At 45.9% G+C, this 22,222-nt stretch overlaps 1 protein-coding gene and 1 pseudogene across 5 annotated transcripts in view; both read left to right on the top strand.

The window, feature by feature from the left end:
* CRACD (capping protein inhibiting regulator of actin dynamics) overlaps positions 1–22,222 on the top strand; it is a 277,681-nt gene that overhangs the window by 204,306 nt on the left and 51,153 nt on the right. For all 5 annotated transcript variants that reach the window (XM_066279323.1, XM_066279320.1, XM_066279321.1 and 2 more), the window contains one exon: positions 17,413–17,584. The gene's annotated coding sequence lies outside the window, so the exon portion shown is untranslated. The remainder of the gene's footprint in view (positions 1–17,412; positions 17,585–22,222) is intronic.
* LOC136306794 (dnaJ homolog subfamily C member 30, mitochondrial-like) lies at positions 7,799–8,867 on the top strand (annotated as a pseudogene).

The raw sequence follows: 22,222 nt of genomic DNA, 5'->3' as shown, positions 1-22,222 counted from the left end.
CTGAAATAACTAGGTTGCGGGTTTGATACCCAGTCAGGGCTCATACAGGAGCAGCTCGATGTTCCTGTCTCTCCCTCCCTGCCTCTCTCTCAAAAAAAAATAAGATAAAAATAAGAAAAGGGAAAAAAAAGTGGGAAAGAACTTATAGAGCGATTGTGAAATAGTACATGTAAAACTTGAAGCCTAGCACTTACCCAGAGTTTGATAATGTTTACTAGTATTATTATTTATGGGGAAAAGAACCTTTGCCCCTTCTGGTATCAACTTCACTTAATTACAGACATATTATGAAATATCTTTGTGTCCTCCATAACTATTGGGAATTTATCATTAATGAATGTATCTAAAGATTTCTTGAATCCACTCCTGTCTTTATTCAGTGCAGTTCTGGAGGTTAATAACAAGTCCTAAAGTTTTTCACACAATGTGTGAAGGAGCTTTATACAGCACTTCCATAATGCCACAATGATCTTTTCTTCAGTCTTCTGCCTGACGCCCCTAGGACTTCATCGGTACTTTGGATATTGGTCTAGGGAAGTGGTCCCTGAGAAACTGATGGAGAGGAATAGTTTTCCTCAGCCGTCTGTCTTCTGACCTGAGCACCTGCCTCGCTGGACAGTTGGAGATCAGGCTCAGAGTTCAGGGACCTGGTTTCTTCGCTCGGCACCTGACCTTGCTCAGCCAGCTCAGCTTCTCTAATCTGATGTGGTGAGCAAGTAGTGACTTCTCTGGCACTCCCAACTCTTTGAAAATGTCCTATGAAAGGGACTTGAAAAATATCAAGTGATGAGATTCAGCAGAAACATATCTGGTGCGTGCAGATTTGATTTCCTGCATGAAATTTTATATTGAAGGGAGAGCATATACAAAAGGTAAAACATAACCCTTTTTTAAAAGTTAGGCCCCAAATTCTGAGTTTTTAAGTTATGCTCCAAAACCAAGCTCGGCAGCCACAACGTCTTTCGTTTAATAACGCCTTCTTCCTTCTTCAGTTAGGAAATGGGAGGTTCTGTTGGTCTCTGAGATGGAGTTTCAGTACTTGAGAATCGAAATGATCAAAGCCAAAGCAGAGATTTCAGCAGCACAGGCAGGGGCTCCGGCTTTGGCAATGTCTGGAAGCTTAGTTAATGGCTTTGGCAGCTCTTGGCTTGTGTTTGCATGCAATGCTTTCTCATCTTCATGTAGCCAAAGTGACTGCCACATAGGCAGTGGCTTGTGTTGATAAACAGTTATTGACTCTTGCATCGAAATGCCTGACTTAACGGGAAGTGTCATTTTTCTTGAGTAGCATTTCTCAGATACTTTTGACTTGGATCTAGAGCAAGAAAGATGTGTTCTCTCAGAACAGATGTGTGTATCAAGTTGTGTATTCACACACATAAACTAGAAACAAAATGTCATGAAATAGTACTCACTCAATTCTGTATTCCACTCCATTCTCTTCTTTCCTACTTAGTTTTCAAGGATTCTTATTTGTGGCCCACTAAATTGATTGCAGGGTCCATTAAATGGACTGTCACCCACTATTTTGAAACACACTGGCTTTAGGATTTCCTTTTGTCCAAACCTGCCTGCACTTCACATGCCCCCGAGGAAAGACTTGACACTCTCTTTGTGGCTCGGCCCCCGTGCCCACACAGACCACCATCATGACCAACACTACTGCCAAGCCCTGCGGACCCTCAGGCAGGCAGAGCCCCATCAGCTGCTAGCAGGATTTTTTCTTCTAGCAAGACTCCACTTTTCCTCATAGGAGGCCAGAATCCTGAAAACTCTGTGAATTTGAAAATCAACTTATTAATTTCTTTTTATTAAATTGACTAATTCCTCCTCTTAGCTATCATCAGGAACTCAATGACTCGTGTGATGTGCCAGTGCTAACTCAGTGCTCTGCACACAGTAAGACCGCAGTACATATTTGTTGATCAGCCATAGTCCCTGACCTGCACTGGCTACCATGGCAACAGGGCCCTGGTAGAGGCAGTGCTGACCCGTGTTAGACAGCATGACATTGCTTTACCATAGATGAGCTGAGTTTAGTAGACAGGATGTAAAATTGCAGGATTGTAAGGTGGAGTAAGAGTCCAGGTAGGGCATACATTCCTGAATATACAAGACCCCAAGGTAAGCAGACAGACAAATCAGGGCTAGCAAAATCTGAATCTCTTGGGGCAGAATTTGTCAGCAACTAAAATGGTCTTTTTTTGTATCATGTCTGAGGCTGTCTCGGGCCCTTCTGACTTTGTCCCTCAGAACTCTGAGTGACTAACATCAGCTCTGATGTCCTAGAAGTGTATCTGAAGGCAGGTCTACATGTTTTGCCCAGCTCTGAGGCTCACACGTTAGTTACCTTTCTCAGAAAAATCTCACTGAGTCCGACCCCAGGATGGCAGTGGGGCGGTGGAGGCTGGGGATTCAGATTCTAGGACTGTGACACTTCCTTCTCCATCAGCATCGTCATTCCTACAAATAGGGACCTGGATCCTGACGTGAAGAGATGGAATGACTTGGCTGTCTTTCACCAACTTGCAGACTATGTAATCGCCTCTGCCAAGCCCTGAAGGTCCTTGCTTTTGCTAAATAAGTATGATGGTCACAGACCAGACAGGAATGGAGAAAGCATGTGAATATGATTAATAGATAATTTATGAAAAAAGTAATACGTTTTATGAGCCAGACTATATTCTAAACTTGTCTAGTTTTTTTAAAGAAACAGTTTGTAGAATTTTAGAACAGAGAGGGCCTTTTTTTTTTTTTTTGTATTTTTCTGAAGCTGGAAACCAGGATAGACAGACTCCCGCATGCGCCCGACCGGGATCCACCTGGCACGCCCACCAGGGGGCGATGCTCTGCCCCTCCAGGGCGTCACTCTGTTGCAACCAGAGCCACTCTAGCGCCTGGGGCAGAGGCCAAGGAGTCATCCCCAGCACCCAGGCCATCTTTGCTCCAATGGAGCCTCGCTGCGGGAGGGGAAGAGAGAGAGAGGAAGGAGAGGGGGAGGGGTGGAGAAGCAGATGGGCGCTTCTCCTGTGTGCCCTGGCCAGGAATCAAACCCGGGACTTCTGCACGCCAGGCCGACGCTCTACCACTGAGCCATCCGGCCAGGGCCCAGAGAGAGACTTTTGATAGTATACAGTTTAGTTGCCCCATTGTACAGGAGTGGAAACTGAAGTTCCAAGAAACTGGAAAGTGGCAGAGATGATTAAATAAACAACAGATCTTTAAGATTCCGGGGCACATTTCCCCACCTTCACACAACCACTTGAAATGAAGAACATTTCTCCTTGTTAAAAAATAGTGTCTGGACTAGGAGAAGGTTCTGCAGCAGCTCCAGGCTGCTGTGCAAACTGCTCTGCTGTTTGGGCGATAGGACCCAGCAGATCCACTGGTGCCATTTGGAGCCTTCGGGCAGTTCCTGTGGGTTAATCACAGCACAGGCCCTTATGGTTTTGGAGCAAGACCCCACCATACCCTGCAGATAACTACTCACCTTTTGAGAAACAGCTTTGTCCTGTTAATGGGTATTAGTAGATACTGAAGGCTTAAACCTGGGCCACCAAGTTGCCACGTGACCTGAGCAGCCCATCACGACCCGGTTGTTGTCTGACCACCACACCGTAAATCTGGGCGTGCACAGCAGTGCTCCCTTATCAAGAGGAGGTGGTGTGCAGCAACACCAGAACGTAGGAGAGGTGAGGAAGATTCTCCCCAGAGCCTTCAGAATGACTGTGGCCCTGCCGACACCTTGACGTTGGACTTCTAGACACCAGATCTGTGAGAGAATACATTTCTGTGTTTTTAAGCTGCCCAGTTTGTGGTTGTTTTTAACAGCAGCCCTAGGAAACTAATGCCCTGGGGTCAGCTCCAATCCCAAGTCTTGGTTATTTAAACTAAGACCCAGTTACCTCATTCTCGTTCTGTGTTGTACACTGAAGTTTTTTAAAATGAAATTTGTGACTTTTTTTTAAGGAAGTGGTATATATGAGATGAGATTCAAGGAGGCCCTGAAGGCACATAAGTTACACAGAGAAGTGGAAGTACCCGTGATCCCCACTCCTGCTACACTGCCTCCTCCCAGCCTGCACCTGTGACCTCATGGGCAGTTCTATGACTAGTTGACTGAGAAAGAGAACTCTCAGCCTGGTTTATGGATGGTTTTGCGTGGTATTCAGGCACCAGTTGAAAACTGTGAGCCTTAGCCCCATTCTGGGACAGCCTTGAAAAGCAGTGATGATAGGAATTTCTCCCCAGGGGCCAGAACTTCAGTCGGTGGCTCTGATTGTTCATTTTGCTTATAAAAAGAAATGGCCGGAGGTACAAGTCTATAACAATTCGTAGGTGGTTTGACTAGATGGTCATGGACTTAGAAGGAATATGAACAGAAAATCTGGTGGCAAAGAGGTCTAGGGAAGAGGAATGTAGATCAGGGGTCCCCAAACTTTTTACACAGGGGGCCAGTTCACTGTCCCTCAGACCGTTGGAGGGCCGGACTATAAAAAAAACTATGAACAAATCCCTATGCACACTGCACATATCTTATTTTATTTTTTATTTTTTACAGAGACAGAGAGTCAGAAAGAGGGATAGATAGGGACAGACAGACAGGAACAGAGAGGGATGAGAAGCATCAATCATCAGTTTTTCGTTGTGACACCTTAGTTGTTCATTGATTGCTTTCTCATATGTGCCTTGACCACGGACCTTCAGCAAACCGAGTAACCCCTTGCTTGAGCCAGCGACCTTGGGTCCAAGCTGGTGAGCTTTTGCTCTAACCTGATGATCTCGCGCTTAAGCTGGCGACCTTGGGGTCTCGAACCTGGATCCTCTGCATCCCAGTCCGACACTCTATCCACTGCGCCACCACCTGGTCAGGCTGCACATATCTTATTTTAAAGTAAAAAAACAAAACGGGAACAAATACAATATTTAAAATAAAAAACAAGTAAATTTAAATCAAGAAACTGACCAGTATTTCAATGGGAACTATGGGCCTGCTTTTGGCTAATGAGATGGTCAATGTGCTCCTTTCATTGACCACCAATGAAAGAGGTGCCCCTTCTGGAAGTGCAGCGGGGGCCGGATAAATGGCCTCAGGGGGCCATATGTGGCCCGCGGGCCGTAGTTTGGGGACCCCTGATGTAGATAGACCTTTCGGAATGGGCAAAGGATTTAAGGATAGTTGTGTCTTATGTGAATGCTCCCCTAAGGATGACTTTGGTAGGATTTTAATAATTAGGTCCATTGGAGGATCTATTCTGTGTTTGTCAGCCTCTTTACCTAGCCACTTGTCAATGGGCCTATGGAAAATGGCCATGGTGGCAGGGATAGAAGTTATTCATGAGCTCAGCCACATTAACCCACTCACCAAGGCCAACAGAAACCAACATTGAGTCCTCAGTTTAGCATCATTCCCTGGGGTGGTCAGCTACCTACCTCATACAGATTCATTACACTGGACCACTTCCATCATGAAAGGAATGGTGCTTTGCTCTTACTAAAGTAGATACTTACCTGGCTATGGGTTTGCCTTTTCTGTGTGCAGTGCTTCTGTCAAAACTATCATCCGTGGACTTATGGGACTAAGTAATATCACTATATTGGTATTTCACACAGACATCACTTCTGATCAAGGAACTTGATAGGCTGTGCTCATGGAATTCACCATCATCCTGAAGCTGCTGGCTTGACCAAATGGTGGAGTGGCCTTTAGAAGACTCGGTTATAGTGCTGGCTAGACGGCAATACTTTGTAAGGCTGGACTGTCCGCTAGGGTGAGGTATAAGTCAGTATCCAATCTATGTTGACATTTCTCTCATAACCGGGCGTCGTGGGACCAGGAATCAAATGGTAGACATGATAGTGGCTCCATTCACTATTACCTTAGTGAACCTCTAGGAAAACTCTTGCCTCCCATCCCCCTGACTTTAGGTTCTGCTTGTCTAGAGTTCTGAGTTCCAATGGGAGGCGTGCTTTCAGCAGGAGACACAGCGCTGATTCCATTGACCTGGTGGTTGAGACTGCCAACAAGCCCCGTTGAGCTCCCCGTACCTCTCAATCGGCAGGCAAAGAGGGGGGTGACTGTACTCACCAGCGTGATTGATCCTGACTACCGAGAGAAAGTCAGGCTGCTCTTACACAGTGGAAGTAAGGAAGAGCGTGCCTGGCATACAGAGATTCCCGGCTTAGGGCATCTCTAGCACTCCCGTGTTCTGTGGAGTAATCAAAACAACCCAATTCAGGACAGCTAACGGCCAGGTTCTCCAGGAACCCACATTTAACTCACCTCACCAGGCAAAGAACCACTCTGTCCTTGCTGAGGGTAAAAGGAATGTGGCATAGGTAATGGGAGCAGATAGTTATAAAGGCCAGCTACGGCCACAGGACCAGCTGCAGAAAAAGAACTCTGGTAGTTATGGGTGTTTCTTCTTTATTTTGTTATGAATATGTTTGTAGCCATATTAAACAAATATTTTGTTTTTTCCTCTCATATTCTTATAATCTGACATAAGATGTATTAAATAAGAACTCTGGCCTGACCTGTGGTGGCGCAGTGGATAAAGCGTCGACCTGGAAATGCTGAGGTTGCCCGTTCGAAACCCTGGGCTTGCCTGGTCAAGGCACATATGGGAGTTGATGCTTCCAGTTCCTCCCCCACTTCTCTCTCTCTGTCTCTCCTCTCTCTCTCTCTCTCTCTTTGTCTCTCCCTCCCTCTCCTCTCTAAAATGAATAAATAAATAAATAAAATTTAAAAAAAAATAAGAACTCTGTATCTCAGTATGTATGTTACAGGAGGAGTGTGAACATCATCAGGGGTTTTGCAGCCTCATCTGGGAAACGTGTTAGTGTGTTTTCAGATATACATGGGATATTTGTATCATGTTAGTAGAGATTATATTATTTTGTTATTGACTTTATTTGAGGATGAGTATGGTTTAAGGATATGTGTATGGACGCCAAGTTGACAAAGGATAGAATGTAATGATCATTCTGATGTGTCATCTACTTGGCTAGGCTATAGTCCCCATATTTAAAAATCAAACACAAATATTACTTAATTGAGCTGTTGCTCTGAAGGTATTTTGCAGAAGTAATTAAAGCCCATAATTTGTTGATTTAAGTAAGGGAGATTTTTCAAGATAATCTGAGTGGGCCTGATTCAGTAAATTAAAAATATGGCTGAGGCGGCCCTAACAGGAGCAAGTCCGCCTGGAACAGCCGTTTCAACTTGTGCCTGCGATCTCCAGCCTGCCCTTCCCACTGACCTGCTCTGTGCGTTTCAGGCTTGCTCAGCCAATTCCTTAACCAATTCCTGCAGTCAATTTCCTAATATATATGAAATACACACACACACACACACACACACACACACACACACACAGCCTCCCTCCCTCTCCTATTGGTTCTGCTTCTATAATTAAACCCTGGTCAATACAGCCTCAGGTGTCCCTAAAGACTGTTTTATCCATCAGTGCTGTCAGCCAGGCCCGCACCAATCCTACAGGTGCTGGGTGTTCAGTGTGCTGAACTGAAATGAACTGAATGTGTTCAGCCCTCCTCGGGCTCTCCTTTGTCGCGGTGGTTTGCTTCTGCACTAAGTTAGTGTGCCAGTCCAGGTAGCAGGCAGCTCGCCCACCATGATGTTTTACTCAGAGTTGGCCAGTGATTCACAGCACCCTCCGAAATTCAAGTGGCAGAAATGGGCAGTGAAAAAAGTCAGCACCCACACATCATCTAGTGTGTGGAAGAAATGTGGCCGAACGCTGAGACTTTTCATTAAAAGTCCTATCTGCGATTCAGGATGGCTGCCAAGCACAATCTGAGGTTGCCGTGGCTGTTATTGTGGAGGTTATGGCAGACTCGGGGGACTCCACAAAGCCGAATATCATCCCTGGGCCTAGAAGCGAGGACTTATTCTCGGGGCGACGGCCCGTACTCGCGCAACCGCTGTATGAGCTGCTGGGCGTCCCCTCCACCGACACGCAGGCGCAAATCCAGGCCGCCTACTACCGGCAGAGCTTCCTCTACCACCGGGACCGCAACTCTGGGAGCACCGGGGCTGCCGCGCTTTACACGTGTCTCCCAGGCACACGTGGTGCTGGGCAGTGCCACCCTGGCCGCAAGTGTGACCGTATCTCCCAGGCACATGTGGCTCTGGGCAGTGCCACCCTGCGCCGCAAGTGTGACCGTATCTTCCAGGCACGCGTGGCGCTGGGCAGTGCCACCCTGCGCCGCAAGTGTGACCGTATCTCCCAGGCACGCGTGGCGCTGGGCAGTGCCACCCTGCGCCGCAAGTGTGACCGTATCTCCCAGGCACGCGTGGCGCTGGGCAGTGCCACCCTGCGCCGCAAGTGTGACCGTATCTCCCAGGCACGCGTGGCGCTGGGCAGTGCCACCCTGCGCCGCAAGTGTGACCGTATCTCCCAGGCACACGAGGCGCTGGGCAGTGCCACCCTGCGCCGCAAGTGTGACCGTATCTCCCAGGCACACGAGGCGCTGGGCAGTGCCACCCTGTGCCGCAAGTATGACCACGGCCTACTCAGCATGTGGACCTGCGCGGACCTGGCGTCCAGCCCTACCAGACTCCCTCAGCAGACTCCGCACCTCACACCCCGCCGCCCGCCGCTCGGCCCCACGACCGTGGTCAGGCCGCGACAGGCACCAGCCGCACGTTCAGCTTTGACGCCTTCTGCCAGGCGCACTGCGGAGAACAGCTGGAGCGCGAACGCCGCCGGAGGGCCCGGCGTGAGGCCCTTCGCAAGCAGCAGGAGGATCGGGCTAAGAAGGGCTTCCGCTGGGACGAGACCCGAGGCACGGCTTTAATCTTCCTTCTCCTCATAATCTTTATCATCACGGGCTTTCGTTTTTAACCGGAGAAAGAGGGCAGACTCCAGAAAATGGCCTTTCCTGACTTGAACCCTTCGCCTTCCATGGTCTACCTCTGCTGGGGTCCGAAGGGACCGCTTTCCTCCTCCGCTTCCCCACCCGCCCACCTTAGCTGTCTGAGCTGCACATCCCTCCCTCTGCGGTCCAGAAAAGGCTTTCCGATGCCCAAGAAGGAGGACCTAAAGTGAAGAGCCCTAAAGGCCCAAGAGTGAAGGGTTTTCTGGAGTCCCTTGGGTACGTGCTTCCAGAGGTTGCCTTCCTGATGTCAGCTTCTGGAACACTTGCTCTGGCTTTACTGTAAAGCTCTGAGCAAGAATTGTCTGCTCCTGCCCCATGTTTGGGGGTGGGGGGCTCTGTAACCTTGAAACGTGCAATGTGACCAATTGTTGGCTGCCAAAAGAAAAGTTCTGGGGTTGTACAACCTTGTCTTTCTGTGAGTTCCCCAAGCCACAGGTGAGACCTGATGGAGGCTAAAAATGTGACATGTGGAAACCTTACTGTTCTATGGTCAGCCCCCTTCTGTTGGTGGCATGAAAGAGTGGGAAAACAAGGTCGTTGAGCCAAAAAAATAATAAAAGTCCTATCTGCCTCTATTACTATTTCTAAATACTATGTCTTTTTTATGTGAAACATATAAAAGGGGATTCTGAGATAGACCAGTGGAAAAAACTAGAAAAATTAAAAATTGCTGTGGCTTCAAGAAATAGAGGGCCCAATAAACAGCCAGGTCATTTTAATTGATAGGTCCTTGTATGGACCTAGCATACTGCATATAGACCAAACATATTTCAGTGGGTTCTATTTAGATATAGACAGTTCTGCTATAATGTGACATATGCGTTGCTAAAAATCAACATGTTACGCAAACCACAAAATGAAACCAAGGGCTAATGGAAGAACTGGGATAAGAGCACAATATAAGATAACTTTATCAGTGACATTTTAAAGGGATAGTAACCTAACTTTAAAAATATAGCCGTTTTACATGTTAAATAGTAATGAAATTCATAAATACTACAACAAATACAGCACCTTGCCTTGAAAAAGACTTGAAGTCTGCTTGTGAAATGAGGAAACCATTGGAGGGTGACAGCTTGTGAGTTATTGTGAGCCGGTGGGAAGAGGGTTATCCGAACTGGGTCATAAGCTGTAACACCACATGTGTGGCTGTATCTCATAACAGGCGGCCATCTGGGGTAACTGGTACATATTTGAGGTGTATATGAGTGTGTGAATTTTGTGTGTTTCTACACACCTCAGTTCAGCTGGGTGCAATATTCCTCATTCACCTGGTGTTTCTCATGGATGAGATAGCATAGATCCATCACATTGGAACAAATTTGCATTTTCAAAGCAAGTGTGATTACAGGAATGTCTGTACTGTGTAAAGAGATCACCATCCCCTGAGTCCTTTGTAAGTTTGGCACAAGTTCATTTGGTAACAAAACTCAATGTGAATAGTGATGTTTTCCAGAAATACTGCATTTGGTTATACAGTGTTCTCATGGCCCCCACTGGAGTCTAAATATACTTTTGTACACCCTGAAAAATTCTGATTTCTAAAACCTATCTAAGGGGTAGGGAACATCAGATTGATATTAATGTTCGTCTGCACTGTGTCGGGCATTATGATGGGTGCTGTAGAGGCAGCATCAACAAAGCTGAGTCCCCGGACCCAGGGAACTCGTGGGCTCAGAGCTGGAGCATGTTCTGTGCTGTTGCAGTAGATGTCTGTACGCGCACAGACAGAGAACCGAAGAGGGTGTCGCCCTTCTGGCCTGAGTGTTCAAGGATGTCTTTCAAGAGAAGGTACACCTGGAAGGTGTTAGATGTTCTCTAGGCAAACGGAGAAAGCCATTGCAGGTAGAGAAGAACATGTTTAAAGGTGTGAAGGCACAAAGGCATGAAACAGCAGTCCGAAGTGATCTCTTCAGTGTCAGACAGCTCTGATGTGGTGTAGTGGTTTGCTGGGGCTGCATAACAAAGGGCCACAGAAGTCTAAAATCAGTGTCATCAGTGTCTTCTGAGGCCTCTTTTCTTGGCTTGTAGATGGCCATCTTCTCCCCGTGTCCCTCAGTGTCCTGCCTCTGTACGTGTCTTTGTCCTCATGTCTTCTTATAAGGACACTAGTCATATAGTTTAGGGCCCACTTAGTTTACCTTAATTATCTCTTTAAAGATCCATTCTCTAAATACAGGGGGTCCGTGGGTTATGACCCAGTTCCGTTCCTACGACAGTGATGTAACCCAAATTTTGGAGTAAGTCAAAACACACCCTAGCCTAAGTCACTTGTCTATCCTAACACAGTTGTAAAGTCATAATCTAGAGCATAAAAACACAAACAGGACACTTGCGTTTTTAACAATCCAAAATGGCACAGGTAGGCGTACTGGGGGACACCAACTCCCTCACTCAAAGGCCATGTTACTGTGTAATCTTCTGCTGCCATAGCCAAACTAATTTGTCCACATAGTTTATAAGTATGATGCTAATGGTGTAAGCCAAAACACTCGCGTCTCAATTTTTAAAGTTTTTATGGGAGTGAGCATGGTAAACTCAAAACGTTGTATGTTGAGACTGTCGTTACCTGAGGACTCCTGTACAGCCACATTCTGAGATGCTTAGGGCTCAGGACTTCAACATATGACTTTTTGGGGACACAGTTCAGCTGCTGACACATGGTGTGGCACAACAGAAGCATGAGCAAAGGGCACGGAAGCCAGAGGGAGGTGTGATTATCACTAAGCTTGGGGACTTGGGAAAAACTTCAAGGACCTAGGTCTTTGAATAGAATTTCATCACATTGAGAAGAACGTGGAGAGAGAGTTGACGAGGGATGCTGAGTCCCAGACTCAAAACCCTGAGGTCGCCGGCTTGAGTGGAGGCTCATCCAGCTTAAGCACGGGGTTGCTGCCTTGAGTGCAGGATCACTGGCTTGAGCGCAGGGTCGCCAGTTTGAGCATGGGACCATTGACATGATCCCGTGGTCACTGGCCTGAGCCCAAGGTTGCTGGCATGATTGAACCTCCCAGTCAGGCATTGTATGAGAAGCAGTGAGTGAACAACTAAAGTGATGCAACTAGGAGTTGATGCTTCTCATCTCTCCCCCGCCCCAACTAAAAGGAAGAAGAAAGGGAGAGAGGGATGGAGAGATGGAAGGATGCAGGGAGGGAAAGAGGGAGGGAGGGAGGGAGGGAGGGAGGGAGGGAGGGAGGGAGGGAGGGAGGGAGGAAAGGAAGAAAAGCTTTTCCCAGCGTCTGTTCAGTGGAACACTAGTCATAATAGATGTCTAGAAAGTCAAGTTCCCATGGTCAAACAAGTTTAGGAAGCACTACATATTGTCTGCTCTTTCAGAGAGCAATAATGACATCAATATACCAAAGACTCTGAAAAGTCCCATGGTAAAGAGACATATTTAACTTTATTTTACCTGGATTCTCAAATGTACTGGTCTTTGCATAAGAACCTGCTATCAACACACAGAGCAGTCTGAGAAACCGCAGGCTAAAACGTGAATGATGCACCAGATGAACTAGGCTAGGAACCTGTTTCTCCTTTGGAGTAGTACCATATAAATAATCCAGTGAAGACAACTTGTGTGCCTTTATTATTTTAAGTTTAGAAATGAGAATGTAAGAGTTGCATCCTTATGACAAATGGAAAATAAATCAGATTTGCTTGACTTGCCCAGTGATCTTTAATTTTTAGAATCTTCTCTGTAAACTAGCAATTATGATGATGCAGCCAGAAAACAGTATATAATTATATCTATGAAGTAATGGATAATGAGCACTATTTTTAATGAAAAAAGTCTCCTAAAGAAATTATTGGATGATGAAAATAAGTTAATTCATTTCAGTACTTAGAGAATGAACATTACCATGATCTGTGAAGGAAGTATATATGCGCATATAGGTTCTTTCGTGTGAGAAATTACAACACAGAAATGATGAAATATTAAGACCACGTGGCACCCCAATAAAGTCAGTCTTACATCTTAAGATGGTACATTTCCAGAGAGGCTGGTAAGCAGATGTTTCATAACCAGTAAGAGATGGGATCAGGATTTGGGCCAAAACTATTCTTATCTCTGGGTCCCATATACTTAACCCCTAACTGATTAGAGCTGTAGCCAATTATAAAGACAATTTAATAGAGGGAACATTTCTTCCTTCCCCCTTTCCGCTTCTCCCCACTGCACCAACCACCTAAGAAAAGTACATTTGTGTTGTAAAATTCTACAGTGCCATCTCAAATACTCTTAATTTTGGAGAAAACTTTGCTAAATGATACTCCCTCTACCTGGCAGTTGTATTTGGGAGTATTTTACATTAGCATTGCAGAAGCGCTCTGTTTAACTGCATTGTTAAAATTGCTTTGATCTTTTAGGCCCCATGTGTACAAAAATAATCACAAAACTTGCGGGTGTTATTTGTCAAGAAAATAGCTGCTGGTGAGGACTGTGCACCTAATCCAGTTGATTCTGTGGAGACAGACTCAATACAGCCCCCAAATCATTAATTAATCACAAAATAGTTTATTTAATGCATATTTATAGACACTGCTCAGGTTTTCATAATGGTTGTCATGGCATAGAATTGCAAATGTTTCCTAAAATTTAGGTACTTGTTTTTTTTGGGGGGGACGTTTTGTATGTTCTTTTTTTCCAAAGTTAGAAGTGGGGAGGCAGACAGACAGACTCCTGCATGCGCCTGATGGGGATCCACCCAGCATGCCCACCAGGGGGCGATGGTCTGCCCATCTGGGGTGTCGCTCTGTTGCAGCCGGAGCCATTCTAGCACCTGAGGCAGAGGCCATGGAGCCATCCTCAGTGTCCCGGCTAACTTTGCTCCAGTGGAGCCTTGGCTGCGGGAGGGGAAGAGAGAGACAGAGAGGAAGGAGAGGGGGAGGGGTGGAGAAGCAGATGGGTGCTTCTCCTGTGTGCCCTGACTGGGAATCAAACCTGGGACTTCCACACGCCGGGCCAACACTCTACCACTGAGCCAACCGGCCAGGGCCACTTGTTTTTTTTTATATATACTGAACTTTGAGATTAAAATTGGGGGGTCAGTAAGGAAGAGGATTAACTCCTCTGATTTATCAAGTTTCACTTCCTGTTGGTGCTGCTGAATCACAGTGTGCCGTCTGAATTTAGGGTAAGCCTAAATGTAGTTCCTAGGACTTTTCATAAAGTTAACCCTGGAAAATTAATAAATTGTCACAGTCCACAGTAAACATATCATAAAGATAAACTTTTAAATTGTATTTAACATGTAAAAAGAGTTCTGACAGGAAAGTGTATTATTGATTTTGAAAACAAGGAAGCAGGAAATGACTTTTGACAACTGAGGTGACCAGACCCTGGCTTGGGAGCATACTGGTAAACCTCTGTGTTCTGACCCCTGCTCCGGAGAGTCTGGTGTCCTTAGGACTCAGAAGCCCTTTCTCTCGTTGTGTGAGGTGTGGCTGCTGGATGGGTAGTGCAGGTAGGTTTACTGCTCCTGTACCTTCCTGATAATCACGAAGGTGCTGCTGAAACAGCCTTGCCCAAGCACTTCTGGGGAGAATGCTCTCTGACATCCGGACTTCGGCACGTCTTCCAGGATGATATGTATGTGTCTGTGCCAAGTCACTGCCCATAAAACGTACAGCACAAGGTGGAATGCGTGGTTCACAAGCAGTCCTCACAGGGGCCAGCTCCACAGGCGAGAGCTCTCACCTCCCTGAAGGCGGCCATTCTGAGCTTGCGTGCAGCCCACCGAGTCCTCCGAGCTAAGGCTTCTTCTGTGTCCCGGCATCCTTCCCAAGGCGGTTTGTGTCCCATCCCTGTGTTTGTATCCAGCTCTCTCCAGGTCCTGTTCACCGTCTCCCCCAACGATGTATATGACCAATCTAACAAATACTTTATACGGTGGCTGCCACTATTCTGGACTCCAAGGCAATTCCAAGGGCGTCGTCAGCCTTCTTGACTGACTATGTCACCGTTAGTTGAATCCACAAGTAACCTGTTCAAGAGTCATTAACTCCCTTGGTTCCAGCTTAACTGAACACCACCAAATCCGCCTGGACTGTAAAGCAAATTATGCTGTGTTTTTTACCCCCCTGTCAAATTTTGACATAATCTAAAATTCTCCAGTTAGCTTAAAAGCTGAATTAGTGGGCCCAGACTGGGAGTAATGATGTCATAACTGGTGTTTTTAGAATTTTGCTATGGTGTTTTAGAATATTTGTGATTAGAGAATTTGGGATAGATGTTTCTGCAGTGGGAAAAAGGCAACTGATACAAAGGCAGAAAGGAAGAATTTATCTCAGAAATAAGTGAAATGTAGCATAAATTGCTATTTGACCATTTATAATGACCGTTTACAATAATGGAGTCATTTACATATTTGAAGCCTTGGACAGACATAGAGAAAATATTCACTTATTTTATCAGTCAGTGCCAAAGAACAATTATATAACAATGCAATGATACCTGTGACTCCTTCCAGAAATTTTTAAATTTAAAATGTTTAATTAATTTTTACATAAATTAACTGACCTTTTACATAAGGTCAGTTCTTTTAACACTTGCCTAATGTTCTTTGGTGGTCTTCAAAATCCACTAGTGATAATTTTTCAAAATGATCCATTGGAGATTTTTTACTCCTAAGAACCAAAGTAGGTGTCATGAAAACCTTGGGCTTGTACTCCTAAATAAGTAACTACTGAAAGTATACGCACACTCTGAAATCAAACCTTCTGATTTTTTTTTTTACCATTTTTTACCATTATAATTTCAATTGGCCTGACCAGGCAGTGGCGCAGTGGATAGAGCATCGGACTGGGATGCAGAGGACCCAGGTTTGAGATCCCGAGGTCGCCAGCTTGAGCGAGGGCTCATCTGGTTTGAGCAAAAAGCTCACCAGCTTGAGCCCAACGTCGCTGGCTCAAGCAAGGGGTTACTTGGTCTGCTGAAGGCCCGCAATCAAGGCACATAAAAAATATATATATAATTTCAGTTGTATTGCACACTTTGTCTTTTAAGTAATACATAGTGAAAGTTTAACTTTTTTGTGCCTAGCACAAAACCTTGGGCATGGGAGGCGCCTCGTATGTTAGAAATCTGCTTTCCTTTCACAAGTGACATAATCCAGCATTGTTTCAGGGACCGCCAAAGTTTGAAGGTCTGTTTGCACCTGTGCTAAGGACCCCAATCTATGTCTTCTTGTAATCGGTGATTATTTTATCTGCATCCTCGCTGTTTGATGCCACTGCTGAAGGCAAAGTGGTTTGAAACACTTCTTCCTCACTTCGGATTTTCTCTTCAAAAGGCCAGCACTGAAGATCCCCAGAGGAAATGAGATGACTACCTTGAACATCATTAACCTCATTTTTATACCCAGATCTCTCTGCAGACTCTGGCCAGCAAAGTTCTAGGGGGCTCTGATAGTAAGTTGGGGGCCCATACCTTTGTGTTTTGTACAGGTATTTTTCTATACATATTGTGTACATTTTCAACTTTCCTTTTCCCTCAAAGCTCCTGACTCCAGCTTCGAAGATGTTTCCCATGACAGAGACAAGTTATTTAATCTCTCTGTGCCTCAGTCTTCTCATCTGTAAAATGAGGGTGTTAATAGTATCTACCGTAGAGAATTGGAGCAAGGATTGAGTCCATAGTTGTAAAATTCTCAGAGCAGTGATGCATAGTAAGGGTTAAATAATTTAAGAAAGCTGACCACTGGGTAAGTGGCTCTTTAAAACTTCTTAAAGAAAAGATCTGAGAAGATGCTTCTGGTGTGGGGTGATTTATACTTTCTTTTCCGAGATGGGAATGGTGTGATAGGAAGGAATTTGTGTCTGCAGAACCCTAACTGAAAGCTTGACCGGAAATATCTGTAGGACACGCTGGCCGTGAGCCTGGGTCCTGACTGGATGAAGTAATGTATGGAAGGATGTTCATAGCAGTTCCTTTGGAGCTCTCTATAGTAGTTTGAAAAGGAGACAAGAGAGGGAAACTAGAAATATACAGGGATGGAGGGAATTGGGGGCCAAAGTTTATACCAAGTTAACAGTTTTCTTCTGTTGTCTAAAGGCTAAGCCAGAGTGACTCTCAGAAGAGATGATACACATACACAAATTTTCTTAAACAACTGTCTGGCTTACGTGTTGCTCTCAACTTCTTCTGTGGAGAAGGGCACAGGCCATCTGCTTTGTTACAGAAAGCAGACGCTCTCTTTGTGTGGCAAGTACAAGGGGGTGCTGTGCCAGCCCCCATGAAGCTTGCAGCCCCTTCATGTGGCGCCCAGGTGCTTCTTGGGAGCCCAGGCGGCAGAAGACGGGCCGAGCCGTTGGCTTGTCTGCGCCTGCTGTGTGCAGACAGGGGCGGCCGGGCGTTCCTGGCAAGGGGCTTGGTCGCGCATTCACTCCCATGGCTGCCCTTTGCCCCGGCCGGCTCCCTGGCTGCAGGCAGCTCGGTTGTAATTTGCTCTCAGGCTCGGAGGTGCAGCCCTGTCAAACTGCAGCGACTATTTATCTTGTAATCCACAGACAAGAAGAAGGGAGGCAAATTCCAGCCTTTTAAGAAGTTGTTTGGCAAAAGGAAAAAGAAAGACGCTGTGTTCTCCCGGGAGGTGTCAGCAGGAAGGCATGGTCACTCTCCCCAGAGCATCAGCAATGGCACCTTCTCTTCCGATGAGGAGACCCTGGAAGACAGTCTAAGGTAATAACTCACACCTCTCTCTCTCTTTTTTTTAATACTTTGGTGGAGTTCCGGGTGGGGAGTGGGATCCCGCAGGAGGCAGGAGGCAGGAGGCAGGAGCCGAGTCATAGATGTGTTCCCTCTCTGGGGCGGTGGAGGACTTGGGGTGCTGGGTGTGTCCTGTGGAGAAGTCACCTTGGGGAGTTGGTGAAGGAGGGTGGCCTCGCTTTCCGGGACGGCACAGAGGTTGTGCCTTCATTTTGCTGCCCTCACCGGTGGTAGGAGGCAGCGTGGCATTGGCTTGGCTCAGCAAGTTTCCCGGGAGCGAAGAAGACCTCATTTCTGTGTCTCCTTGTTTGGCAAAGAGAAAGGGTGGGCACTGATCAGATGTTACACTCATGTCACCTGTCATCCCCCCCCCCCCCCGGCCATCTCCAGCAGCTTCCAGAACCTGTCTGCAGGGAGCTCTCAACCTCTGCTCTGTCTATCCTGTGCTCCTCTCTCCCTCTGCCTCCCTTTCTCAGAGCAAACGCAGGCACGAAATCTGACCGGGACAGTGTAAGGAACTCAAAGAAACAGGGTCCGAAGGTAGTTTCTCACCTGAGCGCTGGGAATCGGAGTCGGAGTCAGAGATGGCTCAGTCCTGCTGCTGCCCGCCTAGGAGGCAGCTCCTCTGAAAAGCCCTTGCCCACCCCGCTCCCCACCCCCACCCCCTATCTGATTTGCTCGCCCCTGCCTGCATTTTCCTAGCACCACATGCCTGGCACTAGCTGGCACTTGTCACCTTGTATGGAATTATTGATTTGCTTGTCTGTCTCTCACTCGACTGCTAGTTCTGTGAAGTGAGGGACCAGGTTTTATTCAGCCTCATCTTAGGCGCTCAGAAATGTCTCCTCTGAGTGCCTGGCACCGTGTAAATTGCCCTGATAGGGTACAGCGAGAGCTTGGGTAACGTTCCCTTCAACATCGTTTCATTGTAACATTGACCAGGAAAAACTAGAGGTGCCTCATCAGGCCGCTGTGTGTATGGAGTTTACACCTCTCCCCAGGCCTGTGTGCGTTTCCCCCAGGGACTCCCAAAGACGCACACCCCAGGGGAACTGGCGTGTCTTCAGTCTGAGTGGGCGTGGGTGTGAGTGTGGCTGTGAGTAGCCCTTTGATAGGAGAGCGTCTTGTCCAGGGCTGCGTCCTGCTTTGTACCCTGAGCTGCAGGAATAGGCTCTATCTACCCACCACCCTGAGCTGGAATAAATGGGTTGGAAAAGGATGATTTTACTCATTGTTGTTAATTTTTTAAAAATGTCTGTATAGCTCACATTTATTTCAATGTTTAATGTTAGAAGTGTTTGGGACCTTTATTTAGGAGCTTAGTGCTGTTTTTGTGACCAGAAATATGGACGTTACCTCTTGTTTATATCAGCCTGTAATACAGTTGGTCTCCGTATGTGTTGTTTCACTTAAATTTGCAGTTTCTAAGAATCTATCGACCATGTGATGTCCTATAGTACATGTTGAAGGAATAGATGATGTAATCTATGATATTCTTACTATATTTCAAGGACAGGGATGAAAACATCCTCCGTGGTGTGTGTCAATAAGCAAATTCTAATAGGAACCACAGTTGAGCACAAGTTACAAAATCCTCAGGCAAGCAGAGTGTGTAAGCTCTGCCAGTGCTCACTGGCAGTGTTAATCCCGATACAGACCCTTTTCCTGCACAGACCGGTATTTGCTTTCCAGCGTCTCTAGCAGGAAAACTGTCAAAGTTAACTGAAGGAAAGTATTTTCCTGGAGGGCGAACACAAGCTAGCACGGAGCTCCCCCAGTGGCTCGGATGCCAGGACTGGTCATCACTGAGCATCGTCCAGCATGAGTCAGTTTTGATTTCACTTCGGTTTCTTCAGTTGAACCTTTTTGCATCACAGTATCAGAATGAGGTACAGATATGAAAATGTCACCAAGTCGTTTGATGCAAAATGGTACTGAGTGTATAAAGTTCTTCTTTTTTCTTCTTTTTTTTTTTGGGGGGGGGACTTTATTTATTTATTTATTTATTTACTTACTTATTTATTGGACAGATAGAGTGAGCTCAGAGAATGTATAGGAGCCTGAAGACCTGGGCTTGAGAACAGATGGGAACCAAGGCAGTGTTAGAAACAATGGAACAAGAACCGCAACAATGGACTTGCCCAAGGAGACACCGATCTGGAGGCTGGTTCTCAGAAGAGAAGGCCAAACATTTTCTGTCTTTATCATGTCGCTCTCATTCAGTTCCAGGGAGTAAACATCCTTTTTGGCCTAACTCGGGTAGGAGGGAGAAGTTTTCCAAATATTAATTGGGGGGGAAAAAGAATTCCAATAAAAGATCTTGGCATTCTGTCAGGAAAAGCTGGGGGTTCTTGGGTAGACATTAAAAAAGCAAAGTTCATGTATATTCATATGAGCATCTGTTTCCTAGTTATGGCAAAGCTGTTAGAAAGTTCTTCTCTGGAAGGTCTGTCCTATGAAAACACGGCTCTTCCTTGTCGTGGGTGTGCCCAGGCCCTGATGGCTTGCTGAGCTACACCTGGACCCTGGCTGTCCTCTTTCCATTTAGGTTCTGTCCCTTTGCCCCTTGACACTTCCTTTAGGTTTTAAGTTTTACAAAGCCTTGGGATCAAACAGCTACATTTCTATAAAATATAGATTATGTCTGTCACCTGTTCTTATTATTGTCTCTTGGTGACAAACCTACATTTATGAAACGTGCTATATTTTCATTAAAACTTATCTTTATGATGAAACTAGAAGGATAATCTTTGGAAAAAGTTTTTTAAAATGCCTCTTTTAATATATATTTTTTTCTTCTTTTTCTTAGTGAGAGGAGGGGAGACAGAGAGACAGACTCCCACATATACCTTGGTTGGGATCCACCTGGCAACCCCTGTCTGGGGTCAATGCTCTGCCCATCTGGGGCCATGCTTGTAACTGAGCTATTTTTAGCACCTGAGGTGAAGGCTCTATGGAGCCATCCTAAGTGCCCAGGGCCGATGCACTCAAACCAATTGAGCCATGGCTACTAGAGGAAAAGAGAGAGAGAGAGAGAGAAGGGGGAGGGGTGGAGAAGCAGATGGTTGCTTCTCCTGTATGCCCTGACCTGGAATCAAACCCGGGACATCCACACTCCAGGTGGATGCTCTACCACTGAGCCAACCAGGCAGGGCCTTAAATACTTTTAAAATGAAAAAAGATGGGACTATAGAAGTCTTTAAAAATGTATTCCACCTTTCTCCTAGGAAATTGACACTTACCATATGAGTCCACCCAACAAAGTAAACATTACATTTATTGCTTATAGTGTAGCTGAACTTCTGATTATTTGTCCTGTTTATGGATGGAGAAAATGGAAGATGTTGTTTCCAACAATTCTTACTTTCAGTTTACTGCTCCGACAGTGGATTTGTTATTTTACACTACGTAATGATTCACAAAATTTCTGCATATTCTATTTGCCATCTCCCAAATGGATAGCCCTCACCGACACACAAAATCCATTAACATGATATTGAGTAAAGATTTTCAGGAGGCAGATTTTAGCCCAATGTGAGGGAGAATTTCCTCATTACTAGAGCTGTGTAAAAATGGGAAGACAGAGCGTGTGCCAGCAGAGTTCGGGGTGATGAAGGGGAATTTTGGCGCTAGTGGGAATTTAAAGGAGCTGAACTTTAACTCCAAGAATCTGTAATTCTAGAAATGTCTTCCTAGCCAAAAATAGTTCATTATTGATCTGCTCCTTCTGCCTGAAATTTCTCATTTCCTTCGGGCTTTTAAAGCATCCTGTTCTTTCTCTGGGTCAAAAGCCTTCATTTTTCCTAGGCTGCTGCTTTTAAATTATACATGCCTGTGGGAAAAGCAAAACAGTAAAGCTTGATCCATTTTTAACAACTTAATGTGACTTCCTTTATTAATTAAAATCAACTAATGTTGTGTTTCCCAAAGTGTGTTAAATGGATGTTACATTTAAAAAGGGAGAAAGGGTCGTTTTGGCAAATTGGTTTGGGAAATTCTGGGCCAAAACAAATTAAATAGGATCCTTTACATGGGACTTTTGAGAGCCTTCACTATGCTAATGTGCCCTAGGAATCTGCAAGAAGAAGGATGTGATGTAGAGCGTTTCCAAGGCTGTGTTAACCACAAACCCTTTTTTCCCAGAGAATATCCTGTAGTATATATTCAAGCGGCCACTTATTGAACTTAATACCGCATGCTTCGTCTAGACGAACTCACTGAATATTTATCAAGACACTCAGAAATTGGCATTATTATCCCCTTTTCAAAGATGAGAAAACTGAGGCCAGAGACTGACTCGCTGGTAAATTGCTGAACCACTATTCACGTGGTGAAGAGTCCATTCTTAACCTTCCACTGTTCTGCTGCAGCCTTCCTAGGCAGCCGGTTGCATGGCCCTCAGGTGTCTTGCTGGTCCCGACTCACCAGGCTCAGGTGTCTTCCTGCTTTGCGCTGCCTGACTGAGGCTCCTCTCCTGCTCACTGGGACTGCACTCGGCCTGCTTCCAGCCTCTGCCTCCTTCCCAGCATCTGCTGGAGCTTGCACAGCTGCAGCGCTTTGGAGTGACTGGCCGTCTGTAAGCCATGGTGAGAACCGAAGGGGCTCCCAGGG

Source organism: Saccopteryx bilineata, chromosome 5 (assembly GCF_036850765.1).
Source record: "Saccopteryx bilineata isolate mSacBil1 chromosome 5, mSacBil1_pri_phased_curated, whole genome shotgun sequence".
Lineage (NCBI taxonomy): Eukaryota > Metazoa > Chordata > Mammalia > Chiroptera > Emballonuridae > Saccopteryx > Saccopteryx bilineata.
The sequence above is the reverse complement of the archived record's forward strand: the minus strand, read 5'-3'. Positions and strand labels throughout refer to the sequence as shown.